Genomic DNA, 14,465 nt, shown 5'->3' on the forward strand with positions numbered 1-14,465 from the left:
TCCTCATTCTGTATGTTAGGCATTATCATTATAACGTGCCTTGGTTTGGATTTGTTATTAATTTTGTACATTTGGTATAATGTAAGCCTCCTGTTTTTGATTTTGCATTTTATTCTTCAAGGTTGGGAAATTCTCTGATATTATTTCATTGAAAAGATTGTGCATTCTTTTAGTTTGAATCTCCATGCCTTAATCCATCCTGATAAATCTTGAATTTGGTCTTTTCGTGTTATCCCATAATTCTTTTTTTTTTTAAAGAGAGAGAGAGAGAGAGAGAGAGAGAGAGAGAATTTTTTTAATATTTATTTTTTTAGTTTTCGGCAGACACAACATCTTTGTTTGTATGTGGTGCTGAGGATCGAACCTGGGCCGCACGCATCCCAGGCAAGCACGCTACCACTTGAGCCACATCCCCAGCCCCATCCCATAATTCTTGAAATTTCTATATATGGTTTCTTAATATCTTCTCTCCATGGTCAACTCTACTTTCAAGATTATGTATTTTATCTTCATTGTCTGAAATTCTGTCTTTCAAATAGTCTAGACTGGTGGTGATGCTATCCATAGAATTTTTAATTTGGTTCATTTTTTCCTTCATTTTGAGGAATTCTGCTTGGTTTTTATTCAGAATGTCTGCTTCTTTATTGAGGTGATCTTTCACTTCTTATATTTTATCTCTGATTTCATTGCTTATACCATTCTTTACTTTGCAGATCAGTTTAACTATGTACATTCTAAACTCCTTTTCTGACATTTCTTCCACTGTGGTGTTAATGGATTCTATTATTGGAGTTTGTTTGAGGTGATTTGTTCCCTTTGTTTTTCATGTTGTTTTTGTGACTACCCATCTAACAGTATAGATCTGAGGTAGTAAAATTTCTACCCTGTGGACTTAGTGTCCCTGAAGGTTTCCAGTATCTCACTGTTTAGGGGGAGACACATAATAACAACAACCAATGCAAACATGTAGAGCATTAAACCAAATAGTTCCTACTATCATGTCTACAAGGTTAATTATCATAATAAGCAGAAATTATATGATCAGTTATTATTTACAATAAAAGCAGCATGTTTGCAAAAGGGTTTACAATTTCAAATAGTGGAGAGAGAATAGAAGTGATATAGGATGTGATGATTATGAGGGAAGAGAGAAAATAGAAATAAAAAATTAAAGAAAGAGTAAAAGAACAATAGAAATTGGCTGTTACCGGAAGAAAAAGAGAATCAAGGGAAATAGGTAGGAGAAAAAATACATATGTAAAGTAAAAATAATTTTTAAAAAATTAAAAATAAAAATAAAAGAATATAAAACAAAACTAAAATATACTAATCAAACATCCAAGTTTACAAAAATACTAATCCATGAAAAATAAATGGCTTCAAAATACCAGAAATGAGAAAAAAATATATGAAAACATATAATTGTCCATGTACCATTAAGGTCACAATTAGAGAAAAAAATTTTAAAAATAAAGAACAAAATCTTTATGAGAAGTTAAAGAATGCTCTCTGTTGGGAATTCAAAATGTTCTCACTTTCTCTTCTCAGCAGTTTTAGGTGGGATAGTCTGTAGCATGATTCTTCACTCTCTGGATTGCTGGAGTAAGAGGTAATTTTGTAGGCAGAATTCCTGGAGGCAGGATTTAGCTTAGGTGGGCTCAAGGCTCTTCACTGAATGCCAATTGGCCTGGGGATTTTAAATCAGCTCACCTCCAGTGCCCAGTACTTGCTAGTCCATGCTGGAAGACTGAACACCAGGGATCTCCCACTCATGTGGTGGAGGAGCTAATTCATAGTCTCCTACATCACCTGCAGACCCCATGTTTCCTGGTATCAGGTTCAACCCAAACAATCCCTCCTGCCTATGCCCTTCTGAGTTCCTAGCCAGATGCATCTCTCCAAACTGGTCCTGCAAGCAGCCAGGTTGGAGGGGGAGGGGTAGAGCTGGGTGAGTTTTCATGACCAGTTGTCTCCTGTGTAAACTTCACTCCATGTTTAATTCTCTCCTGGTCACTAAAGCACACTCTATGTTATGCAGTGTGTGTCTAACGGGCCTGTATTTTCAAGCCAAACTCAGGTTTGCCAGGAATTGACTCCCTCAGCTGCCAGTCCCCATACTGCAGTTGCAAAATGGTTCCTTCCTTTGTCTTCATGCCCCTGGAGAGATGGTAGCTTTTTTCCCTACACATGGATATTGTACAGCACGGGGCAATGTTCTCGGTCTCTAAATGCCCCATACCAAAACAGGCCTCTTGGGCCTCCCCAAAATGCAAGTTCCTTTCATTCCTTTATTGCTTACTATGTTCAAGGAAGGACTGCTCTGGCTGGTGCTTCAGGCCAGAGGTAGCAGCAGCTGTGCTGCTGGGGATTTTTTTCCTTATTTTATTATATCTAACCTCCTGTGTCCCTGGGCTGTTTTAAGTGTCCAATTTTAAATTTCACTAAAGCCTCCCCCCACCCCTTTTTTGTTCACCCACCTGTAGAGAAGCTTCCTGCCTGCTTTCTTGGTGTCATACCACAGAGCAGCCCAAAACACAACCTCCTCTATTCTGCCATCTTGAAAAAACGGAGAAAGTAAGAGTTTTAAAATTCTAGGTACACAAATCCCTGATCTGATTCTGAATTTTCAGCTTCAAAACAGTAATTCTTAAACTGTTTTACTACCTTTACAAGCTACTGTGGGTGTTCTCTTTGGGTTTATAAATGCTATATTTTCTGAGTTTGTTAAAGTTGTTTTCTGGGGCTCCTCATTTATGAATGCAAGCATGTATAAACTTTAAAGAATTCTTAGTCAATAATTTGTCATAACAGTACCCTTATTCAGACTCTTATTTGAATTCCTTTAAAAGAAAGAAAACTAAGACTGCATGGATTCATTAAAGTTATTCAGCACACTATAATTACAGGATTACTCAAGTGCTTTTTTCAAACAGCTGCAAGTCTTTAAAGTAATACACATATAAGTACACCATTGCATATATCCATGTGTGTGTGCATGCGTACACACACACACACACACACACACACTCCTTTTTTTTTCTTTTTATTAATACCTCTTCCACAAATGCATTTAAGGGAGTGATAATCTTGGAAGTTTGAGTCAGTAAGAAGCAGAGGGCTTTGAGTAAAATAATGGCATGAACAAAGCCATCTTCCTGTTCTCTCATGAATACACACACACACACACACACACACACACACACACACACACACACCTATACATACCTATGGTATTCTCTCGTTAATATATATATAAACTTTTATGCATCTGAAAACTAGAAAAGGTTTTATTTAAAAAATTAAAAATCAGAAGCTTTGCTGAATTGCTTTAAGATGAAGTTCAGACAGGATGGGAGTAAAAGAAACATAGATTCACAAAAATACAGTTTGGCTAGGAAATAAATACAGAAACATTTAAAAATATTCCACATAGTTCTGTTCACACAGGGCTGGTGTGCATGGAGAGAAAGGAGGTCAGGGTGGACAAAATAGCCACATCACGTAGTCACTGTTTATAGTTTTTATTCTAGAATCAGTAGTCAAAAAGAGAAATACCAGCAAATGAAGACCTCCTTGAAAAATAGATTGCTATTGCAAAGAGAAAATTTCATTGATCAAACTTCTTTATGGAGTGAGTGGCTACAAAAATCTGACAATTATAGTTGGCAGTGGCATTCCTAGTATGTTTGATAAAAGAACAGATAATTTTCTAGACCTCTTTCCTCTATATGATAGAAAATAATATTTTAATAATCAGTAATAATTATAATAAAAATTTCATTTTTCCGCTTTTAGTTTTAACATGATTAACATTTAAAGAAATAAATCTTATTTTTAGAAGTAATATTTAAAATGTAATATGGTATTTTATGCATGAAAAAAACTTCCACTTACAAACAAAAATATTGCACCTTACAGTTCTTACTGTTTCACTACATTAAATTTTAAATACAAATAAATCTCCACTTAAGAAGACTTGAAATAACTACAGGTTTGATTATTAATTTTTACAATCACTATTTAAATGCAAGAATACATATTCCCACCAGGATTGGAGACACAACTTACACACACACTGTGCCAAAATTACTAAAATTGTTATTATATGACAACAATAAAAAGCAAACTTTTCACTGAGTTTATTAATATTATTTTAAAAGTTTTTTACAAACAGCACTCTCCTTTATTAGCTGCATTCTGAGACCTGATAAAAATGTGAGCTCTGACAAAAAAATGTGTTCTGTATACGGTTATTTTAGTATTGCAGAATATAAACTCAGCAAATCAATCTAAAATTAAAAAAAATATATTAAAATCATTCAATGAACATGTTAGATATGGAAGAGAGGCAGAGAACTCAACTTATGGTAAGTACCCTAGGAAAAAGAAAAAGAATTTAAGAAATCAGAAAATCAAAGTAATATGAAATTTTAACATTAAAAAATAGTTTAAGCTGAAGAAAAAGCCTGAATCTTTATTAAAGGGAATTAGTAAGTATAAGATATTGTTATGGCTTGTATATGAGATTTCCCACCAAAAGCTCATGTGTAAGATTATGCATGAAGATTTAGAAGAGAAGTGGTTGGATTATAAGAGCCTTAATCCAAATCAGTGAATTAATCTCTTGATGGGGATTAATTTAGTGGTAATTTAAGGTAGGTAGGGTCTGATTGGAGGAGGTGGGTCTCTAGAAGCATATCCTTTGGGTATGAATTTTGTATGTGGCTAGTGGAGTCTCTCTCTGCTTTCTGATCATCATGTGAGCTGCTTCCTGCCTCCAGGATCTTTAGCCTCACCAACAGTCCCAAGGAATGGATCCAGCGTTCTATGGACTGAGACCTCTTAAACTGTAAGCCCCAATTAAACTTTCCCCCCTCTATAATTGTTCTAGTTGGGTATTTTAGTCACACTGGCAAAAATCCTAACTAAAACAGATGTAAATAATGAAAAGAAACAATTTGTAATGTATCCTAACTATGCCTTTCACATTTCACAAAATAGAAGGGTATGAGACATTCAACTACTATATGGGAAAACTTATCAACTTAAAATGTTTTTTTTTTTTTCAAATTAGATTTAGGTATCTTCTTTCTAACCCTGATAGCAGAAGATAGTCAAGGTGAATTCATTCAGTTTTGAGAAAAAAAGCAAAAGTTTAACCCAAGATTTTTTTAACCATGTTTTATTCTATTTATGTGAAAAAGCTAGAGAAAGATATTTTTAATCATTCAAGTGTTCAAAAGATAAAATCACACATGTGTTCTTCTAAAAACTATCTGATACTGTGTTTAATTCACAAAGGGATGAATAGGAATCAAAACAGAGCAAGAGGGTTTGGGTTATAGCTCATGGGTAGAGCACTTGCCTGGCATGTGTGGGGCACTGGGTTCAATTCTTGGCACCACATATAAATAAATAAAATAAAGGTCCATGGACAACCAGAAATGTATTAGGAAAAAAGAGCAAGACTGGAAAGTGATTATTAACAACATACTGAGAAGCAGTGGGAGGAGAGAAAAAAGGTTTCTTTTTCAACTAATAGAACTTTTAAATCCTGCTTGACTCTTCAAATGGAATATTCAAGATGTACAATAAGTCTAAATATTTTTGAATTTCAAGTGTAACCACTATTTAAAAATGCCACACAGAGAACTTCCAAATCATGGAAGTCAGGATGGTAGCGTGGAATAAAATATAAGCATAAAAAAGGCATCAAATGTTATGATTAATGTAAGTAGATTGTGCTTGTTATTCAAAGGTAAATACTTAGGCAAAGCTAAGCAAATACTCATTGTTTTATCACATATTTTACATGATGAATGCTCTGGAATGGTGAATTTCTATAGGGGGTGGTCTATTTTTGCAGTTATCTCTGCTCTCCATGTCTTTTCATGAACTCTAAATCTCACTTGCATCTGATTCCAACCTCTCCAACTCATACTATTGTTGCTTTATTTGGTTTCCTCATCCCCAAATCCATAGATAGATAATGGTGTGCACTGTAGTTGCTTCTAAAACTTTGGTACATTGGAAGGTGCCACGTTACTCTATTGTGAGTCCTTTCTTCATTCTTGATGCTATACACATGTGTAGAACTCTCAGATTTCCAAGAAGCCCTTACTAGTGTGTTTTCAGAAAACTCAGTAACCATTCCTTCATCAAGAAAAGCAGTTTATCTAGCTTTTGGACAACACGTGGGCTTCTATCCTACCTTTGCTTTTTCAAAGTCTTATTAATGTAACTATTCAAACAACCCATCTTCTCTGGGTTTCACCTTTTAACAACCCCGAAGAATAGCCTTTGATATTGCACTATATATTTTCCTTCTTCATAGCTTATGTAAATGCAAGGGAGCTAGACATTTTATATTTCCACGAATATAAATTGTGATACCACCTGTTCCCACACCCTTCCTTATAACCTCAAGACAGATGCTATTTCATTTGATTTGGATTTTAAATTATACTATTTTCCTCTATTATAAAAATTCTATTTAACAAGAATATAACTAAAGTAAAATTAGGTAAAAGATTTAAAATGAAAGAGTGAGCAAACACTTATTATGGAAATGTAAACAGAAAGGAAGTGGTGGTAGTAAATAGCTTTAAAAAGTAACAAAGTCAAGGAAGAATATTAAATCAGAAATCCACTATTTTATTTTGCTAATTGGTACAATGTTCAACAAATATAGAATGAGTATTGCTCTTTTTGTCAAAAATATCAAAATAAATGGAGCCAAACTCTCAGAAATATAAGAAATTCGCAAAACACAACAATATATCTCTCTAGTGTTTTTGTTGTTGTTTTTGTACCTGGGATTGAACCCAGAGTTACACTCCCCAACCTGGACTTTTTTTTTTTTTTTTTTGGAGACAAAGACAGTGTCTCACTAAGTTGCTTAGGATCTTCTAAGTTGGTGAGGCTGGCTTTGAATTTGCAATCTTCCTGCCTTTGTCTCAGCCTCCTGAGCCACTGGGATTATAAGCATGCACCACTGTACCTGGCCCTCTCTAGCTTTTTCTTTAAAAAATGGAGAAAAAATATTTTAAAATTCTACAAAAGAAAACCATAACCTCATAAGCATTCATGGAATACTTACAGGGAAAATCTCATTCACATTTTTAAAAGTAGAAATTGATATCATCAAATTATAATGCAATAAAATTAGAAACTAATATAAATCTAATAAAAATCCCAAGAAGAGCTCTATTGTAAGTTTTTTAGTATGATTTTCCAGGGTATCCAAAATAAATGATAGATAAAACTCAAGAATATATTTCATAAAAATATTAATTAATGAATGGAACATACTGTGCTTGATACAGAAATATATTGCGGAAAAGTAATAATTAAAATATAGTGGCAATGTCATAAATACAGAATATATGAAATATAAACCAAAGTTCCAGAACTCGACTATGATTATATAAGATTCACACACACATACATATAATAAATATGTGTTTATAGATATATATATAAACACATGGGTGTCATTTCTTATTAAAAAGAAAGGGCTCATTATTTAACAAAATGTCTTAACTGAATCACTATTTTACACCCCAAGACAACATATTCCCTATTGAGTATAATATAAACTTTCAAAAAGAAAAATGCTAAATGCTTGAAGAAAATGTGAAAGAACATGATCACATTGTTGATTTCAGAAAATATTAAAGATAGGTTTGAATAGTATTAAACAGCTCTGCTTAACCCAAAGTTTCAGAAAGAAAATCAGTAGAATCAAGGGGCAAATGATAAACTTCATAAAAGTATCTTTGACACATATAAATAATAGAAGATAACAGCACCATTATCATAAGGCTCTTATGAATGCATACAAACACACTTCAGTTAAAAAGAGGGGAATGAGGGCTAGTTATAGCCCAGTGGTGAAGTAAGACCCTGTCTCTAAATAAAATACAAAATAGAGCTGGGGAAGTGGCTTAGTGATTAAGTACCCCTGAGTTCAATCCCTGATACCCACCCCCTGCAAAAAAAGAGGGGAATGATCATTAAAGGATATAGATCATTAAAGGATATTAAGAAGGTGACTATAAGAACTAAAATAAAAAGAGCAAGCACATGCACCACTATGATGATCAGCTCCACTGCCAGTCAAAGTAATTTGAACTAAAACAACAGTCAAGGGACTGTGGGCATAACTCTTTGGTAGAGCACTTGCTCACCTAGCATGCAGGAAAGAAAATCAGATATAATATCTAAAAAGTTTGTATAATTGTCCAAGTTTTTGTTTATATTTTTTGTGTTCTTTTAAAATAAATTCCAGAGTTGCCGCAGTTGTTGGAAAAAGTCTATTGTCCATCTTACATTGCTCATGAAATCAATAGTAATACCTTTCTTCAGTGAAATTTTCTAAGTATTAAATCCTGATAATTTTCCATGTGACTCAAAATCTCCATTCTTGCATACACCTAATTAAATATAAAAGGGAAAAATCAGGAACAGTTTAAATAACCAAAAACAAGGGATTAAGTCAATAAATTGTGATATGTTAGGCACATGTAACATTTATAAAACAGAAGGATATTGATTAGTGATTTTCAGGATAGATTTCTCATTGAAAAAAACATTTACACAACTATCTGATTTGTCATACGGAAAACAACAACAAAACCAGAGCTTTATTACAGGCAAGATTTGGGAGATGGCCACCTTAGATGGGGAGGGATATATTATTACTGAACTTTTTTAGAGATGTTGTCTCATGTGTTAATAAAAAGCAGATCCACAGATGGTTTTATTGCTGCTTTTAAATTCTCTCAAAACAATGGATTCCTGATAGCCTGCATTCTGGGCAGGCCTCTCCCACCAGATCCCCTGCTTAGGTGTGGCTCTGAAAAATACATTCCTGTGACTAACTGGCAGGAAGCAAGACCTTGAAATGTTAATGGTGTTTGTTTCTACGGGTTATGGGGCTTTCAATTCTTATTTTATTTTTCTGGATTTTCAACATTTTTATATGATGAACACATTTTTATTTTTAAACACAACAAACAGATATTTTAATATATTTTAATAGAGTCAGTTTGACCTCAGTTTTGACCATAGATATGTGTTAGAAAATGTGGACTCATGAATATACCCTTTCCTCTCCAAATCCCAAGTCTGATGTAGACCCTGCTTGCTGAGTTGAGCAGCAACTCCCTCTCTACTTGAGGTTCTGTGAGTCAGCCCCAGTCCATACTGCTCCTCATTTTAGAACCTTTGTGCTTCCTGCCACAATTACCCAATATTCCTATTTCCTGACCCTAACCTTCACCCCCACAACACCATCCTAAAATCTAAAAAAGCTGCTCTTTGCAAAGTGACTATGGCTGACAGCAAAGGAGAGAAGGATTTAACAGAGTGGTATGAAATGTTGCTAAATTGCCAGTGACAGCCGCTCAGCACCTTTGTCCCACTATTGATTGGTCCTTTACCTCTCTACAGATGAGAATAGGCTGGGGGCTGATTTGTGCATAGCTGTGCTTTTTTTTTTTCCCCCCAAAAGTAAACCTAAGCTTAATGTATGGTTATTTCTCAAACCACAAAAGTTACACTCTGGAAAAAAAAATTGTGATTTTTCATAAAGGTACAGGTAAAAAAGTATTTATAAGATAACTAATACATTCTAAATTCTGTCTGAGGTAGTATCACTTCAGGGAAGATATGTATCTCTTTAATCTCTCTCAGCTTTTAAAAGATACATTTGCAAATAATTAAGAGTTGACCATTTGTAATAAAGACAAAGCTAGCAAAAGATTCTGTGAGAAAAAAAAATCTTTCTCTCTTAGTTCAGAATGTGTTTTAGTTCCTACATTTGAATATGAATGATCTGGAAATTCGCTTCAAACTAAAACACTAGTAAGAATCAAAACACTGGGGAACTAGTCTTGGATCCACTACTGAGTAACCTCTGCAAGTTATTGCCCCTCTGCAGCCTCTGTTTCCTACAAGGAGAAACAAAAGATGAGATCAGAGAGAGAATCTGGGGCCCCTTACAGCATAACAAATCAAAGCATCTCTGAGTTTGTCTTTAAATAGTAAAGTCTCACTGTGAAGAATTGTTGTCTCAATCCCATAGCACTGCTTTGCCTTATAACTCACTCCAAACTGAAATAGCTCCTCTCAGGCTCATAAGGCTCACCGTCTCGTTGACACTTGTTAAATGTGGACTCTCCAATATATTTTCTATAGAAATAGAAGCTATATATAATGTTAAAAAAACAACACAGATAAGCCAAATTAAATGAGACTTTACTAAAAGAGATGGGCTATTTCACCACTTCATTCCCAGCTGTATCCCTACTGTCACTAAGGATTTTCTGCCACTTAAACTCTGGTTGCCATTTCCTTTCTGGCAAATGCACAGAGATAGCTGAGTGTCATAATCCAAGCTATAGACAGGATTTGGGGAGCTGGCTCTTGCTTCTTTGACTGGACTCAAAAAGAGAGAAGAGAGGCCCAGGGCCAACTCTAATTGTAGGCACATTTCCAGGCAATCAGTGATCTTGCTTAAGGACCAAAACATCCGAGCAACTTGATTGGATCCTTTTTCTGTGTGTGCGATCCCTCTTGGTTGATTAATGAGAGTGAATATGCCCCCATTTATCCTCTTTGAGGACACAGCTGTGGAGACAACGCACAGGCACATCCTGTCTTAGCAAAGTGCTTTTCTCTCATCAGCTGCTTCTCTGTCGCAGCCCTAAAATGGAACTTCCGGTGGGAAGCCTGATGCTGACTTCCAAGATCATTAAAGAACAAGTTTGAAGAACTTCATTTTAACTCTTATTTTACTTAATGCCACCCTAAAATTGGTAATATTCCAAAAACAAGCTTTGCAAAAGGGCAACTTTGTTTCTAAATAGCATGCCCATTTAACAAGACACAGTTTTCTTTGGCTGCTATTTCAAAACCTCCTCCCCAAGACTCATGCCTGTGGTCACTTGTCTTTGGACAGCTTACAAATGGCCTCCTGAGTGAGGTATTTGGGAAAGTATCTCCTGAGTCACTATGTGTTAAAGTTAGGCTAAATATACTGAATTAGATATTTCAAACTAAAATGAGCTTTTTTTAAATGCATAAACCCAAGAAGGTGAAGTGTTTCCAAGACAAGATCAAATTTAGTTACAGGTGTGATGGAAACTGCATACTCTTACCGGGAAGGCCTATGCTATTAAAAGGCTTGAAAGGGCTCTATTTGTAGTTTATATGACTGGCCCTTTTTTAAAAAATCATAAAATAACTACTTACCTATAAGAAGAGACAGTATATGGTTATTGCTGGTGGTTAGTTGGAAGATCTTTCTGTTACCCATCAATTGCTCATTTCCTATGTTCCAAGGTTTTATTACATTTCTGCAGTTGGAAGTTTCTGTTAATTAAAAAAAAATAAGAATATTGTGACCTATCTTGATATTTCGTGTTCAGCTTGAGAAGTACTCACCATCATTCAGAATCCTGAATTCCAAAAAGGAAAAATATACTTTTAGAACTGAGATTTCATTGTTCCTCTTATTAATATTCTTATATGCCAAAGCAGTTTTAAAAATAGCTATTAGAAACAGAATTTCCATTCACATCTTGGGTCTCATATGTGCGAAATCACATCACATTCTAAATCTGACTTGTTAGTTAATGTGTGATTCTCGAATTCTACGAAAGCAAGAGAAAGGAGATTAATAGAGCAACACATTCCTTAATCTTTTTGGAAGAAATATTCAGCTAAACCATTCTTATTACTAATGTTTTCTACTGTTCCACCAGAGCCCATAAATGGTGTCCATGTATCATATAAGGTGGATATAAGAGGAAACCTCTATAAAATGTTTTAAAGATATAAAGCAAAGTGAATTTAATATAGCTTTAAAAATGCAACATTAAAAGTGCAAATAATGCCATCTTGTCAAAATTTTTGCTTTCCTTTTTGATCTTTATCTATTATGACTCCCCTTCCAAAGCTTCCAAGGATCTAACCCTCATCAGTTTTCAAACTGAAACCTAAAACCAAAACTGTGAATGTAAACTAGTAAGAAAAAAAAAATGGGGGAAATGCATCAAGAGTGATAAGACACATTTAAAAAAAAAAAAGAAAATGAGTGCTTTTGTTTTGTTTCTCAAAGTATGGTCCATGTACCAGCAGTATCAGCTTTGCCTGGGAATGTGTAAGGCAGATGACCTCATGGTAGCTACCCTAGACTGTTGAATCAGAAACACTAGGGACAAAGCCCAGCAATTAGTGTTTTACAAGTCTTCCAGATGATCATATCACACTGAACTTTAGGAACCACTTATCTATAAAACATGCCTGAGGTTGTTCCAGTGAATAATGAAACATTCCCTAGAACCTACAAGTGCTTAATACATGGGACCTTAGTGATTTCAGATATAATTATTACAAAATAGGATTTGAGCATAGTACAGACATTATTTTATGTTGAAAAAGTTATTCATTTGTGTTTGTTAACCAGTCTCAATGTAACATTGAATTGTGGAGGAAACTGGACAGAATAAAAACAACTTGACTATAAAACATCTGATAATTATTGAGCACACACTATAAGCCAGGCATAGTTTTAAGTGTTTTACATTTATGAAATCCTTTAATCTCCACAGCTAACTTAACCTTTATCATTTTATAAACAAAAAACTGAAGCCCCAAGAAGGTAATTTGTACTTAGTTCAACAGCTAATAAAATGGATCATAGTTTTCCTCAGAATATATTTTCTTGTGTCCATGATAATAAAATTATGATGAGAAAATAAAATACATATTTAAGGTTCACAGAGAATTTACACACACACACACACACACACACACACACACACACACACTAATCTTTCCTGGCTTGCTAAACTAGACATAGCTTCAACCCTGAGGAGATAATCAGTCTTTATATGTGACCCTCAGGGCTGAATAGACATATCTGAATTGGAGAACCCATAATCAGGAATGCACAAACAATTTCTGCCTTCACAGTGTTAGTCAAGAAGACAAAGCTCCTCCTTGCACCATTGTGAGCTTCCACAACTGTCTTGTGAATAGTCTCATCAAAGCTGCATCTAAATTGGAAGCCACAGGCTGAGTCCCAAACTCCCGATTTCACCAGGATGTATATAATTTTGCTAATGACTCCAGAAACACAATTTCAGGTCACCTGTTGTTATGGTTTAGATATAGTATCTTCTGAAAGCTCACACCTGAGACAATGCATGAAAGTTTGGAGGAGAAATGATTGAGTTATAGGCTTAGCCTAATCAGTGAATTAATCTCTGATGAGATTAATTTAAGTGGTAGTATGTGGCAGTAGGATATGGGAATTGGGGCATGGCTTTGGGGTATATATTTGTATCTGGCAAGTGGAGTCTCTCTGTTTCTTGATCAACATGATGTGAGCTGCTTTCCTCTGCCACCCTCTCCTGCCAGGATGTTCAGCGTCACCTAGAGCTCAGAGGAATGGAGCCAGCTTTCTACGGACTAAAACTTCTGAAGCCTTGAGCCCTCAAATAAAGTCTTCCTCCATTATAATTGTGCTGGTTGTGTCCTTTTAGTCAAAGCATTGAAAAAGCTGACTGAAACACCTGTCCTATGAAGGTCACTCTGACTGATCAGTCCCCAGATCAACTAAACAAAGCCTGTTTTTTTTTTTTTTTTTTTTTTTAGCAAGTCTTAGCAAGTTCATTCCCAGTAGGAGGAAGTGCTGACATATGTGAATGCTGTAATAAGCCTCATAGCATCTCAAGTCTGTGTCCCACACTGCAGAAACATGACAAAAGTAGCAAATGCCACTGTGGAACCACTGTTTTTCCTGGGAAAGTTTGAGATTTTAGGAAAGTTGGACCCCTTCTACTAACACCTCCATGGCACAGGGCTTTTAAGCCTGGTAATGGTGTAGTCCCTGTCCCTGGCTCTTGCCCTGGGTCTTGCCGGGAGGCAGTTGCTTACATACCACCCTTCAATGCACCCTGTGTTTGATTCCCTGTAAAAGGAGAAAGAGAAAGAGAAGAAAAGACCTTGCAGTAAGGACATGCAAGTAGACACAGAGCACTGACATCTGAAATTCCCCAAACCTGAGGCTCATTTCTGTACATCTCGATTTTTCCTTTGAGGATGGAGTCATTAAATTTAATAGTTTCCCACCTACAGGAAATTTATACCTTCTGCTTGTTAGCTTGTTTTATATTTGGTGTTAAAATGCAGAAATCAGTAAAAGAAGCTTTTTTTCCTTTAGTTTTCAAGCAAAAATTCATAATGATAACAAAACATAATAGAAAATTAACCTGGTTTGTTCACAAGTTCCCTAGCACGAGTTTCAATGGCCACTTTGCCGAGTATTAGAGAACTACAGAATGTGTTTCTCTGATTGACTGTCATCTAAGCAACACTGACACTCTATTTACTACCCTTGGTATCAAAGGTGGTTTATGCTATACCTGCACGCATTCACCTTTCCTAGCACCACT

Source organism: Spermophilus citellus (genome assembly GCF_964194105.1).
Source record: "Spermophilus citellus genome assembly, chromosome: 1".
NCBI lineage: Eukaryota > Metazoa > Chordata > Mammalia > Rodentia > Sciuridae > Spermophilus > Spermophilus citellus.